The sequence below is a fragment of the Rhinolophus sinicus genome, chromosome 2 (genome assembly GCF_057876585.1).
Source record: "Rhinolophus sinicus isolate RSI-liver-muscle chromosome 2, RSI-T2T, whole genome shotgun sequence".
Taxonomy (NCBI): domain Eukaryota; kingdom Metazoa; phylum Chordata; class Mammalia; order Chiroptera; family Rhinolophidae; genus Rhinolophus; species Rhinolophus sinicus.
In genome coordinates this window covers 3,919,321-3,941,215 of record NC_142502.1, presented here as the reverse complement: position 1 = coordinate 3,941,215, position 21,895 = coordinate 3,919,321, and the positions used below count along the sequence as shown (strand labels likewise).

At 39.4% G+C, this 21,895-nt stretch overlaps 1 long non-coding RNA gene across 1 annotated transcript in view; it reads left to right on the top strand.

Annotated features, from left to right (window-relative positions):
• Window positions 1-21,643, top strand: part of LOC141571925 (uncharacterized) — a 45,230-nt gene extending 23,587 nt beyond the window's left edge. Inside the window, exon 3 of the long non-coding RNA XR_012496969.2 lies at window positions 20,365-21,643. This is a non-coding gene — a long non-coding RNA (uncharacterized LOC141571925). The remainder of the gene's footprint in view (window positions 1-20,364) is intronic.
• The last annotated feature ends 252 nt before the right edge of the window (window positions 21,644-21,895 follow it).

Genomic DNA, 21,895 nt, shown 5'->3' with positions numbered 1-21,895 from the left:
AAGTCTCACAATTAAGTTCGCAAACTTATTGCAATGCTGTTGCTAACCTTTTTTTATATCGAAGGGATTATTCATGATGAATTTGTACCAACTGGACAGGTAACCAAGTTTACCTTTTGGAAGTGCTGAAAAGTCTGAGTGAAAAAGTTAGATGACCTGAACTTTTCATTAACAATTCATGGTTCTTACATCACAACAATGCACGAGCTCGCACAACACTGTGTATGAGGGAGTTTTTGGCCAATAAACAAATAACTGTATTGGAACACCTTCCCTACTCACCTGATCTGGCCCCTAATGACTTCTTTCTTTACCCGAAGATAAAGGAAATATTGAAAGGAAGACATTTAGATGGCATTCAGGACATTAAGGGTAATATGATGCTCTGATGGCCATTCCAGCAAAAGAGTTCCAAAATTGCTTTGAAGAGTGGACTAGGTGCTGGCGTTGGTGCATAGCTTCCCAAGGGGAGTACTGTGAAGGTGACCCTAGTGACATTCAACAATGATGTATTATCACTTTTTCTAGGATGAGTTCATGAACTTAATTGTCAGGCCTCATATGTCTGTCTCTATCATCATCATCATCATCAATCTATTATTACTTATCTGATTTTCTTCCAGACACCTTCAAATTTTAAAAAATCTTATTACTTTTAAATTTCAATGTAATATCTCAATGTGAACCTTTACTGTCCGTCCTGTTTTGAACTTGACAAGTGTTGAAGTCTAAATTTTTATTTTTAATTCTGGGAAAAACTTTAGTCATTTTTTTCATATATATTTCCTTCCTCTATTTTTCTCTCCTCAGCTCTTATTATCTTGATGTGGCAAACCTATTTCTATCCTCCACATGTCTTAGCTTTTCTCCATGGTCCTCTACACCCTGGTACAGTTTTTTCATCTGATATTCAGTCCTCTGGTTCATTATCGGTTCTCCCCATCTGCTACTTTCCCCCTCAATATGTTCTCTATTTGGCTTATTATATTTTTCATACCAGTTATTTTCCCATGCAGTCTCTTATTTCTGTTTTATAATATAACTTTTCATTTATGCCTTTGAGGATATTTATTATCTTATTTTAAATTCTTTTTTTAATTAAAGTTTATTGGGGTGACAGTTGTTAGTAAACTTATATAGATTTCAGTTGTATAATTCTATAATACATCATCTGTATATCACATTGTGTGTTCACCACTCAGAGTCACTTCTCTTTCCATCACCGTATATTGAATCCCTTTTACCCTCATCTACCACACCCCCTCCACCCTCTGGTAACCACTAAACTATTGTCTGTGTCTATGAGATTTTGTTTCTTCATTTCTTTGTCTTGTTCTTTTGTTGTTTTCAGTTTTATATACTATATATCAGTGAAATCACATGGTTCTTGACTTTTTCTGTCTGATTTATTTTGCTTAGCATAATAATCTCAAGATCCATCCATGTTGTTGCAAATGGTACTATTTCATCTTTTCTTATGGCCAAATACTATTCCATTGTGTATATACACCGTGTTTCCCTGAAAATAAGACCTAGCCAGACAACCAGCTCTAATGCATCTTTTGGAGCAAAAATTAATATAAGACCCAGTCTTATATTATATAACAGCGAGTCTTATGTTATAGTAAAATAAGATTGGGTCTTATATTAATTTTTGCTCCAAAAGACGCTTTAGAGCTGATTGTCTGGCTAGGTCTTATTTTCGGGGAAACACTACACCACAACGTCCTTATCCAATCATCTATCGGAGGATGCTTTGGTTGTTTTGTTTCCATGTCTTGGCCATCGTAAATAAAGCTGCAATGAACATTGGAGCACATTTATTTTAAATTCTTGATGTATCTCTGCCATGAGTCCTACTTCAGGGGGTGTTTGGTGTTTGTTGTGTTATCTTTCCTTTAAAGTGGTTGCAAGAACTCAGACTTTCCTTTAGAGAAGTTGCAGAAACAACCTCTGTTTTCCTGGGTGGAATTTCCCAAGGAATTCCAAACTCCCCAACGTAAAAATGTTTCACTTCAGAACTAGAGCATTATGTTGCCTCACACTCTATTGTCCATTTCCCTCAGGCCCTGGAAGCCCTCGGCATACAGAGACCACTTTCTTTATGGAGTAATTTTGGGGACTGGTATCAAAAGCTATTGACACCAACTGTTCAATTTACACAGGAAGAGAAGGGTATATGAGGGAATGGATTTTCTGTTTTATCTATTATTTATGTCTCAATTTGAGTCTGTCTACTTTATAATAACTAGATAGTACCCCAAGTTTCTGGCCCAAAATTGGCATACTTACCTATTCGAAATGCCTTAATGTTTGCTTTAAAAAAAAAATGTCACGAAGACACATGAAGTGAAGAGTGCCATTTCAAATTGAAATTCCAGAATTCTCATTTTAAATGAATTCCTCAAGTATTTGGATGGATTTCTGATTTTGAGACCTGTTAATCCCTCTGACTGCATTAAACTGTAGATATAATCCCTTTTTAAAATATAAATACGTGAAAAATGCAATGAAAACAGTTTGAGTTCTGTTGCATACTTGTTGAGTTGATGTCTGCCTGTGGAACTGTGCAGACTGACTTCTGATGGCTATGACTAGAAACGGACAACTGTCAATATCAGCTGCTAACTATGTCATTACCCAATTTCTCACAGATCTGCTGATCCCTTTTACACTTGTTACTAGTTGCTGAACGCAGCTTTAAGTAGGGGTAATTCAGATTTGTTATGATTTTAGCACTTAATTCCCTAATTTATTCTCAAAAAAATCATTAAATGTTTAATATTAGGTCAGAATCTATAGAAAGAATTATGCAGAGTTGGTTCACACTTTGTAGTAGCTTATGATTTTAAGGAAATTTTGACAGTGACACAGAAGATATACAGAAGAAGTTACAATCCTTGTTTTCTAAGTGATACTCTTCGGGTTCTGGGACATTCACATACTAATATAGAAGAGTAATGCGTTTGTGACAGTTAGCTCACAGCTAGCTCTCCAACAGGTATTTTAGACCATGCAGCAGTCGCTAATTATTTTAATCAGTTATAGAAGTTATGGTTTCACTATACGGTACTATGTCTTGTTTTTTAAAAGTTTCCTAGAGTTGTCACATCCAACTGTTTTTTGAAGTTTGAGATAATTGGCGTCAAGGTAGGCAGAACGATTTTGTTTCAGTGTGGCTTACCTTTGATTTTGAGTTTAAAAAACCTACCATCATCTTCAGCTTTGGAAATTATATGCTTTCATTCTTTGTAGATTGTAGGAAACTTTAAATCTTCCTTCTTCCCTAGTCCTTGAGAAATTCCTTAGTGAGATATATTTTTTTCCTTTTAATTGTGGTTCACCAACTTTTTCCTTTGAAATCTGAAACTTGGGGATACTTAAAAAATGTACAGTGTAAATGTACAGAAGTCATTTGCTTGTAAACCAGATTCCCCGCTTCATAGCTGAACCACTGAACACCCGCCGTGTCTTCCCTCCACTCCGGCCCCAGCAGTCTCATTCCTATGTGTGCCATGCTTTGTGTGGGCATCCGCACGTCCACTTCCCTCTGATAGAAATAGTCTTTCTTGCCCTTTAATGTGTGAGTACTGTTCCTACGGGTCTCTGCTTAATTGTCACCACTTAACTAGCTCTGGAACTAAATGTCCAGTGGGTTAACCTTCTTAGCTTTGTGGAAAGTGAATTCTAAGATTTGGTTATGATGTGAAACCATTTTCTCTCAAAGTCACCCAATGCACCTGCACCAACTTTGCACATGCCATGTTGGCCACCAAGCAAATGAAGTTTGTGCTGTAAAAGCATGAATACAGGCTTCTACCTGAAATTGGCATGTATCACGTCTAGTCACATTCCACTGGGAAAAGTAAGTTTTACAGCCACCACTAACTTCACAGGGAGGCTGTGTTGAATTGTGCTACTCATATGTGCCCCAGGAAGCAAGGGAAGCTAGAGATATTGGTGAGCGCCAGTGAAATCTACACTGGCAAGTCCCTGCGGAACAAACAGTGGAAGCCGCCACCCCCCACATCAGGCTGACAGCTGTGGGCAGATGCCATCAACTGTGAGACATACCTTGGTGACAAAGATCTTAAAATTTGAAAGATGAAAGTGCATCTTAGAGTAACAAAATACAGTATCTGAAAACTGCATTCATTTACTAGAAAGTGTTGAATGGAGAAAGTCAAAGGCCAGTTTCTTTAACCAGTTAAAACATTCAGATTATTTGGGAGAAGGTAGCCTTTAAAATATTTTACAACATTCTGGGATGCTTAGTGATCTTTTTTTTTTAAAAGAATCACAGATACCTATATTTTAATATGCCTTGATAGTTTAAATAATTCACAATTATTTGATTTGGTATGCAAGTTAAGTTTTAGTTTCATTACTAACACTTGAGCTGAATTTCCAAGTGTGCTAATAATTTAACAAACTAAATGAATGCTATTTAGTTCATTAAAAAGCCTACTTGAAGCATCCCCATTTATTCTAAGTTCTAAAATTTTCAACATGGTGTGCATGTTGTATTTGCTGGTTATTACACAATTTGTTATTGCACCATGATGAGTGTGGACCAGAGCCCACCATCCCATAGTTTCTGGCACACGTGAGAATATAGTACGTGTCTGTGCATTTTTATTTAAGGACTGAAATAACAAAGAGGAGAGAAAAAGGACTAGTGGAAGAATATAGGCTTTCTAATAATGATATGATTACAAGAAGTTCAAAACTATTTATAGGAAAATACTTGGAAAAACTGTATTCCCGATCCCTATAAAAACTGAGTGATTTGGCCAGTACAAGTTGATGTATTAGTGGCCTTCAGTGTCTTAAATGATAACATGTAGCACTGTTTTGTATGTATGGACTATTTGTTGAGATGAAACATTTTTAAAAAGCTTTAAGCATCTGGATGAAACTGTTGGGTTTGAAAATTGTTGACTTAGTTCCTACCTGCATGTTTACAAATATGGAAACTGAAGCATGTGAAAGGTCCAAAACACATCTAAGGAATGAGGATTTAGAGGTCTGTGGTCCTGCTTTTTGGACCAGTGGTTTCCATGCATGCAACCTCTCTGTATGTGTGCATTGCATGCAACCTTTGTATGTGTGCCTCTCTGTATTTGTGCATTCATCAACATCTGCAGACATACATGTCTGTGTGTGTATGTACACGTGTGTGGCATGCCTGTGTATGCATGGATGTGTACATGTGCATGCATTTGCATTATGTCCGTGGGTGTATGAGTCTGTGTGCATGCCTGTGCATGTGTACATGCATGGATGGATTATTACACATGTCTCTGCACATGCATATGCATGTATGGATGATTGCATGCATGCCTTATATGTACACATGCCTGGATGGATGTTTGCATATATGCCTGTGTATGTGTACATGCATAGAAGGATGGATACATGCATGTTTGTGCATGCATGCATTTTGCTGCTGCTTTTACAGAAACCCATGCACATGTACAAACACATGTTCCATCTTACATATTTTTGGTTCTGTTGTAAACATCAGTTTGACCCTTGCTTAATGAACAAAATAATTGGAGCTTATGTATCTATATTAGCTACATTTCATGGAAAAGCCCTGTGCTATAACAGCTAAATATGCAGAAAGCTTTCTTTTTTTCGTTTAGACTACAGACGTGGCTATTTTGGGCTTTAGAATGCTTTTCTATTTTCACATATTTGATCATGTATTATGTTTATAAGGATAAACACAACAGAATTTTGCTAAAAGAGTATTTATTCTATTATTTCTATCACAGTGTAGTATACTTTATTTTAAAATAAAAAATGCATACTCATTTAAAAATATAGAAAAATATAAAAACACAAACACATCCCCTGAGTATTTACCACCTTAGGACAGCTACCATTACTATTTTGGCAAATATGTTTTCAGACATCTTTTAATGCACGTATGCATGCTTTTACAATTTTACCCAAATGGTATTCTTCATGTATGGTCCCGTGGGTTTTGCACCTTCCTCTTCGTCTGTACTTTCTTTTGGCTCCTTCCTCTCTTCATCCACTGAGCCACTGTCCTCATCCCCTGCTCACGTCCTCCATGCAAACGTGGGAATGCGTGTCTGGCCGAGGATCAGTGCCTCACTAAAACGGGATGCATTCCATCTCCTTTCACAGCTCCCATTAAAGAACTTCTCACATTAACGGATGGAGATTTAGTTCTATTCTTCGAATTGCTGCATAATAGCTACATTTAGTTATTGTAGAATGGTTGCTTTGTTTTCATTTATTTCTTTTTGCAGTTATGTCAGTTTGACAGGGCAACCAGCGACATTCTTGCTTTTCAATTTAAAAGGGTCGTTTTACCTCCTCCTGTGCACCTAATCTTAACATATAAAAATATTTATTTTATCAGAGTCTAAATACTGGTGAATTAAAAGATCAAATTCCTAAGGAAAAGAGGTAGTAACCCTTAAATGCAGACCCAGCCAACCTACCTAATCGCAGACATAGCTGACTTGGAAAACAACACCAATGTTAGACTTTCACCGGAGACAAACTCACCAGCATTTTACGAATACTTCCTATTTATTCTAATAGTTTCAGCTGTCTTACCATGTAGTGAGATTAATAAACTTTTTAATGAGAAGGTATATTTCTGGGTGAAGCATTACAAGATGAACAAAGTTTATTTGTGACTGGTCGTAAGGGTTAAATTATTAAATTAGTGCAGGAGCACTCTCTCAATTTAGCTACCCTCCCCCCACACACACACACACCGAGTTCACCCCCTTATAAAGAATCTGGCAGCAACCCTGAATCTCAGCAGCCCCTGGGTCAAAGGCAGTAAAATAATAATTTCTCTTTTTAGTGCCTTTGCAAATTCAAGGCCAGAGGCTAATGCTTTTGTGAGCACATCACTTTTTGGAGGATTGTTGCCGTGGAGCCTTCGTTTCCAGGTGACACAGAGACCCCCGGTTTGGACACAAAGATAGAATTGTGACTCATAAAATTCATAAAGAAATGCTCAAGCCTTGGAAACCTGGCAGGGATAAAAGGGAACTATTTTCCTCCTTTTTGTGACTGGATCTGTGATGGCAATAGAAGCTATATTTATAGGCACAGGTGACTTTCTTCTCTTGTTGTCGGTGGCTTTAAAAATGTTTGAGTGCTTCCCAAAATACACAACTTTTGCAAATACTTGAAATTAACATTTATGAAAATGACAAATTGCAGATTGAGTGGCAAGTCTACCAAACTGTAAAATACTTGAAAGTAAATTGCACTTAGGAAGGAAAAGGCTGGGTTTTTGTTGCTGTTGTTGTTGTTGTTGTTTTAACCTTGGGAGCGGTTTCTCAAGAATTTTAGAAATTGGAAATAATTTTCTTAAGAAAAGGAACGCCTAAGTTAAAATGAATATGGAGTGAAGCGACGTAGAATGGGACAAAAGTAGGAGACTTTTTCCCTCCCCTGTTGGTGCTGTACCTTTCTAGGGGCAAAATGGGACAGAAGTAGGAGAAACTTTTACCTCTATGTGGCTGAGCAATTATTAAAAGAAGACTTAGGCTCAGAAACACATCCACACAGGTGTTTTCAAATTTTACCTTGGAAATTCAGGATATTCTCTAAAGAAATGGAACAACAGGATCTAACCATAATAGCCATTACAGCATGGATGCAAGAAACACAGATAGGGTAGAAATCACACTTGCTTTTTCATAAAGAATTGCTTGCAGTGTTTCTCCAAGTGGAGAACTATTAGTTGACAGCTTGTAGGATCCAGGAAATTTTCAGGTCTGAATCAAGAGGACAAACAGAAAGGACATTAGGTGATAGTAGTGGTGACAAGTTTCACTCAGTTTATGTGCTTCCTGCTGCGATGTGGTTTGAGTGACAGAGAGCTAGAGCCCTGCGTCCACGTATGTGTGCTGCTTACAATGATTCTCTATACATTTCTTTACGTCTACATTGGGTTGAATTCCTTTCTGTATGCAATATTGTCTAAAACTATTTTCTCATCAGTCATAAACCAGAATACCAACATGCAAACATTTGCTATCTTCCACTTTTATTCTAAGAAGAAAAATATTTTCATTTGCCTGACTCATTAGTCTTTGGGGGATTTTTAAAGGAAGCATTGAAAGATGGAGGCGACACCTAGTCTCTCTCCATGTTCATATCTGAAAATCACCTCTAAAAATCTAATATGCACACATATCCAGCGGTGTGATACTCGTTGATTTCTTCACACTCTCTCTATTCCAGAGGTATCAAAGGTAACTGTCCACAATTTGTCTTTGATACACTGGAGAAGTCATTTTGCCTAAAGAACGAAGGATAGTCCTTCCGAATGCATTACTTATTCAATAACATGCCAGGGGAGAGGGGAAGTCAATATGGAGCTCAGCGTGAGCACAGATGGCCTTGTTCAAGTCTGAGCGTGCAACTCAACCAGCCAATCAGATCGCATTTCTGCCGCGGAAAAGACCTGGGGACTCAAAAGTGTTAATCAAAAACTGTACTCGTGAGACTGTCCTAATGTGTGTCCTGGATTCCACTTTAAGTTAGCCTGAACTGGGCAGGGAATTTGTTTTCTTAGTAATTATGGGTTTTTTATTGTGTGTTTGTACTGCCTCAATCATTCCGAATGTATAATGGATAAAGCAAATGGATTTCATCTGCAAAGAGCCTAAGTCATGTAAGCATATCTGCTTGGCTTAAACAAAATGGTAAAAATAACAGTGGGGCTGGGGGGCAGGGGAAGATGGATGATGAAAATTTAATCCCTTCCAATCCATTGTGTAATGCAGTACAAAAAGCAATTCATCTACTTACCCATTTCCACATGGTTTATCTGCTAATACCTTGGTATTTAAAGAAGACTATTAGAGGAGATCAGAAGAGAGAGGGTGTAGATGACATCCCCCCTCAGTCCTGAGAAGCTCTTTGGGAAGCTGTTAGAGATGCGGGTGTAGAAAGAAACCAGGGAAGGCCCTGAGGTTTGGTGGACTGAGGCTTGAGCTTGGAGCCAGGACCCTTTGCTTTCCTCCAGCTTCCATGTCCTTAGCCGTGAGGCCTTGGCCGCACTCCCCTCCTCTGTGAGTCGGAGTAATGCTGCCAGCCCTGCCCCGCTCAGGCTGTGTTGGGAGATATCCACGCACACTCACACACACAGCTGTGGGGCAACAGAATCTCTACATGACAATGATCGGTAAACTATAGGACATCCTATAAATGCAGGGGAAAGCTAGGTCCTGTCAAAGAAACAGCTTAGAAGAGCTACCGTTTCCATTTTGTTTTTTGTTTTTAAAAACTCAGGTTTCATCTTGATGCACCCACTCTGGAAATGAGACAGGAGGAAAGCCTGTGCACCCATTGTGATGGACCCTCAGTGCACATGTAGCCCACCGCTTTCAAAACGCAATGGAGGATTCGGAGGACAGAGGAGAAGTATTTACATAGGGTTCCATGTATTTCAGCTCATTATATTGCCTCCATCTTTAGCACAGCCCTGAGCACACAGCACTGAAGTGGAACTGCTCTCACACGCAACTGCTTCTAGCTTCAGTCGAGTATAGAAACGAGGCCAGCATTAGACATCATTTAATTGACTGTTAGGTTTTGCTTTAATCCAATACTTTAAACATCTTTTCTCTCGCTCATGTAATTTATGGTCAGGTCGTTTCTCTGAGGTAACTGTCACCTCCTCCACATTTGAGAAGCCGCTGGGCCGACAGAGTTTGTCCACCATCTGAATTCCAGCACGGGGCCAGACGCCCACTGGCTTCTGTGATGAGGGGAAATTAATTAGCAGGCCGTTCCTCTGCGTGTGGTTCTCACTTGGGTGATTCCACTCACAATACTCCTTCGCCTGACTGCTGTGGTTCCAGAGAGCTAGGCTCACTTACATTAACCTCCCAGAACAGACCAAATTAATGCTGCACTTAAAGCCTGTCTATTTCAATCTCAGCATCTAGAGACCAAAATAAGGCATTGATTTCCTCATTGTATTGAATTTTTTCAATTTGTCATACACAGGGGTGTGGAGACATCTTGAGAGAGAAGATTTGGAAGGCTGGCTGGGTCCTTGGGGGAAGTGTTTTAACAATTTGCCAAAAGCCAGGCACATATAGCTCTTTGATAGCCTGTGGGTTAGGTACCTACTTTACATATTTCTTTATATTTCTTTACATATTATTTACATTTCTGAAGCACAGGTGTAGATCAAAATAAGGACTAGAAAGGATTATATAAAATCCAAGCTACCCTGTCACCTGTTTGTTTGCTAACACTGCCTTGCAGTTCAGGAAGGGAAAAACTGTGGGCTAAGCTCCTCTCTCATCTGCATCTTTCTGTGCAGGGAGGAAGTGACGGATCCTGTGCTGTTAGCAAGAAGAAGGATGACGTAAACATATGCACCTAATTCAGGCTGAATCCTATAACCAGAAAAGTTCCAATTATTTTCACAAGCACATGTTTCAAATCTTCCTCCCAAGGGCTGAGAGCAAATCCAATTACCTGAATCTAATTGTTAGGCATCATTTGATAAACATGATAGCAGTGTCTGCAATTGCATGATTTCAAACAATAAGCAACCTTTATTTTTACCTGTTACATTTCAGATTTTTAGGCAAATGACTTAGTCTCTAGTTCTTTCTGAAAAGACTTCAGAAAAGATGTCACATCTTTATATTAAAAGACCCCTGGTGATATGTCATTGGTATGGTCATGCAGATATTCAAATTACGTACTACGGAGTCAAATCTCCCTACACTGAATTAAACTAAATGAACATGACATGAAATTCTGGGAAAGATGTCAGCTAAATGATATGTTTACAAACTCCTCTGGCTCTTCCCTTCAACCGGCAAAAATAATGTTCTCCAAAATTAATACAAAGAACTTAGAACAAAATTCTTCACTCTCAAACTGAAAACTTGAGAGCATAAAAGTTGGGTGGAGTGGACAGTGTGCTGGACACACAAGTGGTGATTGCACCATGGTTCTCAAGACCTCAATGGTTCCCCAGTTGGAGGGAGAGAAGTGGGGCCATGGATGGGGGCATCTCACGCCATTGACCTTCCCTGCACCTGTTGGCTTCAGAGACAGAAGAAGAGAACAGAGGCCGCCCATTGGCACTTAGGGCCAACAAAGGAGATACGACACAGCCAAGAAGCTCAGTCAAAGTGCTTTTTCCTCTGTGAAGAGGGGGAAGGTCTGCAGTGAGCCTTCTCTGCAGCTTCAATTAAAGGAGACTGGAGCAAGCATACACAGCCACTCACAAAAGCAAATGCCCACAAGTTTGGGGCATAACTCTAATTTGTTTCATCGCCTCAGAGTAGGGTAACCCACTCAAATATAGGGGTCTACTTTCCATGGAAGGGAGCTGACCTATGGTGCAGAGTTTTTGATAATTCTGAGGAAACCCACAGAGACAAAGCCTCTCACGCTCCACCTGTCTCCTGACCCTCGATGCTTCTCTAATCCCTTGGGCAATTAGACAGAAAACATGCAGCATCAGTATCTAAAGCGCAGAGGAAGCCCCAAAAAGTACTTTGTGAAAAGCAAGAGGAGGATTCATGAGACTTTTACTTACGTGCTGTTCAGGCAAATAGCGGGACCTCCTGGAGCTCCCCCGTCAGAGTGAGTAAACAAAACCCCCAAATAGAACACTCAGTATGGGACACGTTAACAAATTCTACATTAGGAAGCAACAAATGAATTAGATCTACAAGTTAGAACTGACGAAGGCCTCGCCAAGGAAACAGGGAAAACGTTTGTGTACAACAGTTTGTTGTTGTTGTTGTTAATTGAAGTAACACTGGTTTATTACATTACCTACGTTTCAGGTGTGCAATATTACACATACTAGGCACATACCAACAAACACAATATTACACATACTAGGCACATACCAACAAACACAATATTACACATACTAGGCACATACCAACAAACACAATATTACACATACTAGGCACATACCAACAAACACAATTTTTGGTGGAGTGTTATGTATAACGGGAGGGATGAGCATGCGTGAGAGATGAGAAAATGGAGGAACAGCATGAATGGCTCAGAGAATGAACTGACGCCTCCTCTGAGAGGGAGAAGCCAGGGAAGTCCTGGGGGTGGGGGTGGGGCTGAGAGGGTGCTCAGGGCAGTCTCCCCAGGATTCTGCAGCCAGGGGCCAAAGCAGTCCCTCCCCCTTCACCGTCAGTACTCCCAAGTCCAGGCCATTACAGGGGTGAGGAGTAATGAGGAGCTAAGTGCAGACTCTCTCTGGTCCTGGGCCCGATGTCTGGCACAGAGGCAAAGTGAGAAATCTAAATAATTGCCAAAGAAGAAACAATGGAAATGTCCTCAACTCGTTGAGTATGTTGAAATTCCCTCTGTAAGGAAAAATAAGAACAAAAACAAACTTAGGGCAAAAAAGGAAATACAACTGCAATAACTGATCATAAAGAAAATAATTGCAATGAGAAAAATAATAAATATAAAAGTTACAGAATATACTTGCAGCTGTACTCAGGGGAAACTAAGCAGAAAATGTATACTAATAGAAAAGGAAATCAGTGAGTTAAAAGGCAGAGGTTAGTAAAATGGATGCGTATATACAAGATTCGGTTCTTTACTGGGAACAAAGAAAAAAATTGATAAAGTACAAGAGAGAATCACTAATGGGGGAGGCTCTGTAACATCCTAAGCTAAAATCTGAATCAAGTTTAGAAGTTTTTCAGAAAATATAAATGATCAAAATTGACTTAAGAAGAAACAGAAAATCCAAATAAGCCAAAATGCAGCTTTGAAAATAAAAAATTGTCAAGGAGCCCACATCGCAGAAAAATGTGTCAAGCTCAGATGGCTTCTATTTGTAGATTACATAGTTGTGCAGCTGGAAAATAAGAAATCAACTGACAACTACCAGAAAGAGCAAGAGATTTCAGTAAGATAGGGAGGTAGAAAATTAATATTAAAAAGCCAACAGTTTTCCTGTAAACATATAACCAGCTACAGTACATTATGAAAGAAATCATCCTGTTTATAATTGCAATTTAAAAAATGCTGAGAAAGTAGGAATATTTTGAAATAAAATGGTATAATACTTATTTGACAAATAAGTTCTACTGTAGAAAATCCAATGTAATCCAAATATAAAAATCAGTTAAATTTTTAAAAATTATTTATTTCATGTTTTCAGTTACAGTTGGCATTCAATATTATTTTATATTAGTTTCAAGTGTACAGCATAGTGGTTAGACATTTATATAGTTTATGCAGTGATCCCCCCGACTAGTCTAGTACCCACCTGGCACTATACATAGTAATTACAATATTATTGATTATATTCCCTGTGCTTTACTTTACATTCCCGTGACTATTTTGTAACTACCAATTTGTACTTCTTAATCCCTTTCCCTTTTTCACCCAGCCTCCCAACCCTCTCCCATCTGGCAACCATCAATTTGTTCTCTGTATCTATGAGTCTATTTCTGTTTTGTTTGTTCATTTATTTTGTTCTTTAGATTCCACATATAAGTGAGATGAATTTTTTTATTGGATGAAGCAATTCTCAATTTCACCTGTAAAATAAGCATACAAGAAAAACAGGCTGTTTCTTAAGAGTAATTGTTAGTGGGTGGGAATCTGGGCATATATAAAATATAGTATTTAAGACATACATAGTCTTGGAAGCACATATATTTAACAGTGTGGTTCTCCCATCGGAACTGATAGTTGAGTTTAGACACTGTCATTAACCCATCTGTGTCCATAGCTTGGTCATAAACATGATTTCAAGTTATGATAAAAGATAGATTAATAAATAGTATTGATACAACAGACTAAATTTTATTTTTCAAAGCTAGAAGCCTACCTACAGCATGATTATAACAAAATTAAACCATAGGTGGTCAAAGCTGTGGACTTAAAAAAAGAGAGAGGGAGAGAAAACTGAATTAAGAATGAAGTTTAAAAAAAATAACATAGAAGTCTTAAACCATAAGGTAAAGATAACATTGATATTTAAAATATGTAAATACTTTAAAGTTTTCTAATAGAAAATACACCATGAACAAAGTCAACAGAAATACAATTAGCATACTAATTTTTGAACATGTATGACAACCAATGAGAGCTGTAATAGTAAGGAGCTTTTACAAATTGATAACTCAGGAAGGAACATCCATATAAAAAGGGCACTAATAAATGCCTTTCAAAAAGTTGAAAAAAGGCATTCTATTGCCTTTTATGGAAATCATATAAAAACACAGAAGTAGACTACTGTGCTGATTTGGTTGCTAAGTTTCAAACATTCACAGAAACAAATGTGCCTGAGGTTTTCGGAGACTGTACACCCTTGTACCATCCGAGTGGTTACTGCTCCACCTTCCTGAACAGATGTTGGCATCACACCTCAGAATTCAAAAGTAACATATCATTTGACCTAAAAGTCAAATTACTAGTGACGTTTTCTGAGGACAGTGAGAGGATATGCCAAAGTACTTGGGCTCAATGGTAACAGTATTGTTTACAATAGAAAAAAAATCACAACATTTAGTGAATAAATCATGGCGTACATGGAACACTGCAGCAATTAAAAATGGTGTGGCTGTATAGTCATTAACTTGAGGGATGTCTCCGAGGAGTTGAAAAGCAGAACCTGATTTGAGAACAGCAGGGGTGGGATGCCGTCAGTTCTGTACACACGCTGTGCTACTCAGGTACTGGCTGACCATTGGTCCTCTATCCGGAAGATGTGAACCACAGGAAACAGTGCCTTTTCTTTGAATTATGAGAACTCAGGTGAATTTCATCTTCTTTGTACTCCTGGTTTTGGAGACTGTTTCTTTCTTGGCTTTTTTCCTCCTCCTCTTCCTCCTCCGTTTTCCTCCTCTTCCTCTCTGCCTTCTTTTTCTTCTTTTTCTGCTAATATTAGCATGTGCCAAATCGAGGAAGGAAAAAAGCTATTTTCATTTGGGGAGATAATTGAATCAGACAGTGGTTTTTAAAAATATTCAAAAAGTTTAGATACTTTCAAAGCCCTTCAAAAGGTATGCATGGAGATGTATGTGCTTGTGTACCTGAAAGAGTATTTGGGAAACTCAGCCATTAGCCAAGAGTTTTAAATTGACCAGAGACACACATTTAGAATCACATGATGTTTGGAGATTTAATCTCCAAAGATAATCAGACCTTTGCCATCCTCAATCGTACAGCTTGTCTCTTTAATGATATTTTCAAATGGCCCCATCAAGCCAGAAAGAAATATTACCACTGAGGCCAGTTAACTGCATCGTCTTATTCCCGAGGCAGTAAGCTTTGTTACCATAAAATTAAGAGCGAGAATTTACATTTAAAGTTGGGCAAATGGCTGTGAGGTTTCCAACTTTCAATCCCAGGCCCCTTCATTGGAAAACCCTGTGCTTTTGTGAGTTTCGTAATCCTGCCTTTTGAGGACAGAGTAGTCCAGACTCTAAACTTGAAAAGCCTTTTTGCAATTTCCCTGTGGCCCACGCAGTGAGTCTCACTCTTGATGGTCCCTCGGCGGCTGGTTTGCTGGGCTCCACCCACATGTTCTGATTCAGGAGGTCTGGACCGGTTCTGCCATTCTGCCTTTCTCACCAGTTCCAGAGACGACACTGCAAGTTCCGGATCACAGTATGCTAACTTATTTACCAACCTTTGCTTCCCACCTTTTTAACTGTACAGAAGATGCTCTTTAGGACTTATTAGAAGGGCTGAATCACGAAGCATATGAGGTTCTCAGAAGGAGGGTAACAAGAGTTCATCTCCATCATCCTTTCCCAGAGTTCTGAAAGTGAGCAGAGACCACAAGGGACATTACTTAACCAAAATCTTGGCAGCACTGATGAAAATTAGACAGCTGGAATAAAAAGAACTTGCTAGACTCTGTCTCCTCTCTTTATTCCCTTCCCAGTTGGTTTTTGTGGGACTTTGTGGTGGGACCCTTGAGTATGTCTTTCTAGTTACTAGTTTTGCCCCTTGGAAGTGGGAGCAGTAAAAGAAAGTGTTGATAGCCAAAGGAGAGAGAGAAAACACAGATATTTTTAAAAGGAGTTGGGGGCGAAGACCAATTTTTCAGGTGAACTTCAAGGTTTGAAACGATAGTATTTTAATATGTAAATTAAGGAACGTAATTTCTGCATGGACTAGCTAACGAGCTCTGTGTGTGACAACCAAAGTCACCTGACTCTTTATTCCTAAATCTGTGGGCATGCTACATGAGCGTGGGCACTTAGAGCTTCCTATCTGACAATAATCCATTCAAATAAGTACACATCCTTATTAGGAGACATTAATGTTCTTTGTGAATGGTATTCCCAGTTAAAACAGTGAGGCTTTGCATTCTATTTACTTTAGCCATGTAGTCTTATTTTCTTATCATCAAAATTTATTTGTGTGTTTTCAAGAGTGTTTCAAGTTCTCGTGAGGAATTGATTCCTATCTGATGGAGGAGTGCAAGTCGAATGGGGGACATGTTGTTTCAGTTCAGGAATATTTTTGGAAGGTGGAGTGTTGTTCTAAGTGGGGATGAGCTGATTTGGGAGGCGGCGGACTCCTCATTTCTGAATGTGGGAAGAAATCCAGCGTTGGTTGTTTCCGTTGACAATTTCATGATCGGCTCATCTTGCTGTGGTTTCACGTTCTTTGGTTGTTGGAGTAATTAATGCCTGATGTAAAAGCCTAAGAGACATTTAAGGTGGGAAATATTTTTTCACATGTGTGAACTTCTGGCCACCCTCCCTTCACTGTACCTCTCACTCACATCATCTGTTGTACTAAGATAGTGGCAGCGGCATACGGCCTGAAATAACGCTAGAGTCAAGAGAACAAGATTGAACTTTCAGTGCCCAAGATTTATGCATCAAAAATGTCTAGCTCCCAAAACATGTTTTATGAGAGGTAAAATGGAAGATATAGTTCCTGTGCTTCGGGTGGCAAACTAGCCATATGTCTGTGCGATTTACCTCCCCACAGGCGTCCCTGGTATTCGGCAAGCTTCTGGGCTAGATCTCCCCAGGGCTAGAGCAGGGCGTCAGCCACGTCACAGGTACAATCATCACTGTAATTACAGTGGGAATTCCAGCCTAACAGATTGTTTTGTTTTGTTTTTTTTAAAGGGAGGGGGAGAGAGAGAGATTTAGGGGGGAAAAAGGAGCCAAGTTATATGTGTTCATCACATAATTATTCAACAATCATACATCTTGTCAAATAACAGAAATGAGAAACTGCCTCAAAAGTTCTGTATGCATAGTACTCATGTTGAGTGAGGTGTTTTAATCCCTGTGTCAGAGACCCCCAAACAGCCGAGTTCATCCACTACTCAGGGAAGCCATCCGTGTAGAAACAGAAGCAGGACGGCTTTCAGATTCCGAAATCTCCATGATTGTATTTAGTTACCACAGGCTGATCTACTCCTGCTTATCTTCTATTGTCTTGAAAAGGTTGTAGTCATTTTCACTTTCTGGTTCCTCATTTCTTATTATCCAGCTAAGATGTATCAGCAATGATTAATGTGTACAGGCTCTTACTATACTGACCGTAAAATAGAACTCATTTTGTTCCATTGACCAAACCACATATCTGTGGGATGCAAGAAGCAACATGTAGAAAATGTGTAACTTACTTTCATGTCTCCTTTGCTTACTTTCCTCTGGGACAGAAAGGGAAGTTGTGACCTAGTACAATTTCTATCCCACGGTCTTTTACAGGATACGGTATCTTTGTTGTGAGCTAATTAATTACAGTTTTTTTGGTTTGCTTCTGGATGTCCACTGCCGTAGCACACACAGACACTACTATTTGTCAAGCAAATATTCTATACTTTATTTTCAAATAAAAATTACCATTTTCGAACAGTGTATTCTTTAGAAATCATGTTCTACTCCAGAAGAGAGGTTAAATCAGTAAATCAAGTATTTTTGTCACCTCTTGCCAAAGACAGTTTTTTATAGTGGTACCTCAAGGGGAGATTCTGGGCTATTTCTAAACATTTGTTTTTGTTTTTCTGGTATAAAAATAAATAAGTTCCTGGTTTCAGCACACTCATTTAACCATTGGGTTGTTATAATAGTTTTGTTTGCCTCTATTACTCAGTAATATTACCGTGTTTCCCCAAAAATAAGACCTAGCCAGACAATCAGCTCTAATGCATCTTTTGGAGCAAAAGTTAATATAAGACCTGGTATTATATTATATGATACCTGGTCTTGTATTATAGTAAAATAAGACCCAGTCTTATATTAATTTTTGCTCCAAAAGATGCATTAGAGCTGATTGTCTGACTAGGTCTTATTTTCGGGGAAACATGGTAGTAAGATTTCCATTTCAGTTATGATTGCAAATCACTGAAGAGGTTGTAGTGGTCGATGAAATCAGTCAAGGTAGCAACTGATTACATAGAGTATCTTCTTGGTGACTCTTCACTAATTTACTGGTCCATCTAATCTGTACCCTCTCAGGGGTATTAGAAACTTTGCTATCATTTTTTCTTTAGAGACCTATAATCTAGCTGGGGCAGCCAAACGTAAACACCCTGAAGCTAAGTAAGAACACCAGATTTAAATAGAAGTTTTCGATAAAGCCTGAGGGGTCACCTGGTGGTAAGTGACTACTGTGTAATTGAACAGTGAAATGAAGTCTATGGCAGGGCATGTGATCTCACAGGGATATATGTCACCCCAATACCTGTGCAAACCGATTTGGTGGCTTGTACTGGCTGGGCCGTGTTCACGTCCCCTCCTGCCTCACTTATCCTGCTCCACCTTACACACCCTGTCAAAATACCATGTTCAGTCATGGAATTCTAAGGCCTGAGATGGAGCAGGGCCAGTCTTTGTACAAACAAGTCGCTGATGTGTTCTGGTGTGCAAGAAGAAAGATCACGTGTGTCCTAAGGGACCACAAAGGAGTTAGGATGACCTGGATCTTCAGCAAACTCTTTTAAGGAAGGTAAAGTTTGAGAGGACGGAGTTTGGACATGAAAGTAGAGAGAGGAACATGCTAGAAGCACTCAGTGTGATTGGAAAGGACGACTTCCCTGGGCCAGGGAGGTATCACCTTGTTAGGATGATGATTTGGAAGTGACCAATCTGCCTAGAAGTGACAACTGAGGTTGTAGGAATGAATTAGATGAACAAGGAAGAGTTGAGGCCTAACGCTTGAGAGGAGGAGGGAAAAGAGGAGAAGTGAAGGAAAAAGAAAAGGACATCTGTATATTCATTGCTAAGAGGGATCTCAAATAGATTGAAAATTGGCGATGGTTTGGCCCACATGTTATAAAAATCGATACTTTTCATTAACAAAGTGCCTTGAAATTTGATTTGATCTTATTTGCAGACAGTATTACTTTTAAAGGGATATTTATGTTCCTAAGTTCAGGCATAGAAACTGCATTAATCAAAGATATTAGCTCATTTTAATTTTTCTTTGCTACATTTATGCTTGAGCCAGTGAGGCCATTTAGGGATCTATCTATCTATATAAAAATCTATATATTGAAAAACTGAAAGAGAGATGCTGTGTGGTTAAAGAAAAAGGAGTCCTTTCGGCAATTAAGTGGATGGTTGATTCCCTTAATATTCTAAGAGCAAACACGGCTATCATTATGAATCACTGTGGTTGATGACTCTAATTCTTTTTAGTGCCATTACAGCAGATGCTCACATTTCAATCCTCCACAGACAGATCAATCTTCGTCATTCCCTCATACATATTCCAGCGTCCACAGTGGAGTTTCAGCGTGCTGTCCTGGCGTGAGGTGACAGCATCACTTCTTTGTGAACTAGCAAAGCAGCTGCCTCGGAAACCAGAGGAAAAGTCGAGAAATTGCTGTTCTTTGCAAAATTGACAGTGACCACCAGTTATGTGTGCACCTGGATGTTTGGGCTGCATGGCATGGACTTGGCTACTTCTTGCTTTGTGGAGGAATGTCCTCTACGGAAGGCATGGCTGAGATCTCGGCACTAGTCTCTTTATGAACAGCACTAAAATGAAAATACCAGTAGTGCCAAGAAACAAAATCTTTCCAATATAGGTCACTGAGAATGGCTACATGTGGGGCTCTTGGAGAAAACCATACACACACACATACACACACATGCACACACACATGCACATACACACACAAACACCACACATACATGTTCACACACGTCCCACCCATATGTGCCTGGTTCCTGATTATGACATTATGTGAGATTTGGGAATGAACAGTGACAGAAACTGCTTCAGGAAAAAGAAAAAAAATATTTGAGTGTCTTTCTGTGCAAACACTGCTTCTTGTATTAACCTGGATCCTTGAAGAATGGAAAGGATTTCAACTGAAGGAAATTTTGCTCTTCTTGTTTTACCCACCAGGATGGATGCCCAACAGGGACCCACGGCCAGTTGTATTAGTTTCCTGGAGCTGCTGTGAGGAAGTGCCACGGACCCGGTGGCTGAAACAACAGAAATGTCTTCTCTGGCAGCTGTGGAGGCCGGAAGTCCGAGACTAAGCTATCAGAGCTCAGTTCCTCCTGAAGCTGTAAAATAGCATCTGTCCCAGGGCTCTCCCCCAGCTTACAGTGGTTTGCTGGCCATCTCTGATGTTCCTTGGCTTCTCCTCACTGCAGTCTCTGCCTTCGTCTTAATCTGGCATTCTCTCTGTTCAAGTCTGTGTCCAAATTTCCCTTTTGCGTAGGGACAACCATATTTGAGCAGGGTCCCTCTGCTCAAATGGTCTACTCAGGTATGGTCTCCTCTTCACGAGTTCTCTCTCCAAGACCCTATTTCCAAGTACCATCACTTTCTGAAGTATCGGAGGTTAGAATTTCAACATAGGAATTTGGGGAGGGACACAATTCAGCTCATAACACTCTGTCCCTCCCCCCAAAATTCATGTCCTTCTCACATGCAAAATGCATTCACCCCATCTTAACATCCCTAAGTGTTTCCAGAGATGGCTGCACCATATCTCTCATTCTACATGCATTTTTGCCATTTGACCTTGTCATTTCCACATTGTGAGGTAGACTCATTTCACATCCTTTGATTCCAGGCTGCTCCTGAGCTATTCAAATCCACAGAATGTGGTGGGGAGGACACTCTGTAACTTCTGAGTAGGACCCTGTGAGATCTAGAGCTTCTGCCCCCACCTTCTGGAATGTCCTTTCCTGGGACCCAGCCTCCATGTTGTGAAGCTAACAATGCCACATGGAGAAGACTTCAGCCTTGCTGAACTGAAGCCAGGGATCCAGACTCATTGCCAGCCATGTGGGTGAGAACATGCTGGAAACTTCAGCCATCCCAACCGTTCCTATGATAGATACTACATAAAGCAGAAGAACTCTCTGGTCACACAAAGAATTGTAACTTATAATAAATTGTTGTTCAAGCTACAGTATTCTGAGGTGTTTGTTAAAGAGCAATAGAAAATTGAAACAAAATATGGGATTACAAAATTGTCATGGGGATGTAACGTACTGCATAGAGAATATAGTCAGTAATGTTACAACAACTATGTATGCTGTCACGTGTGTACTAGACTGATTGGGGGATCATGGCATATATTACATAAATGTCTAACCACTATGCTGTACACCTGAAACTAATAAAACAATATTGAATGTCAACTGTAATTGAAAAACAAATTATATATATATATATGTATATATAACAGCTTAGAGCTCTATAACCAGTAATATCCTTTAAGATAAAAGTGAAATAAAGGTATTTTCAGACAATAACAAACAAAAAAGAAGTGGAGTGCTTCAGTTACAAAAATCCTAAACCAGATGCTGTTGGCTTCAGCGGCTAGAATGTTGAAGGGTGGTGAGAAGACTGCTGGTGTGGAGTGGAAGGGCAGTGAGGAAACGGCTGGTAAAGCCTATGAAAGTGGTTACATGCGTCC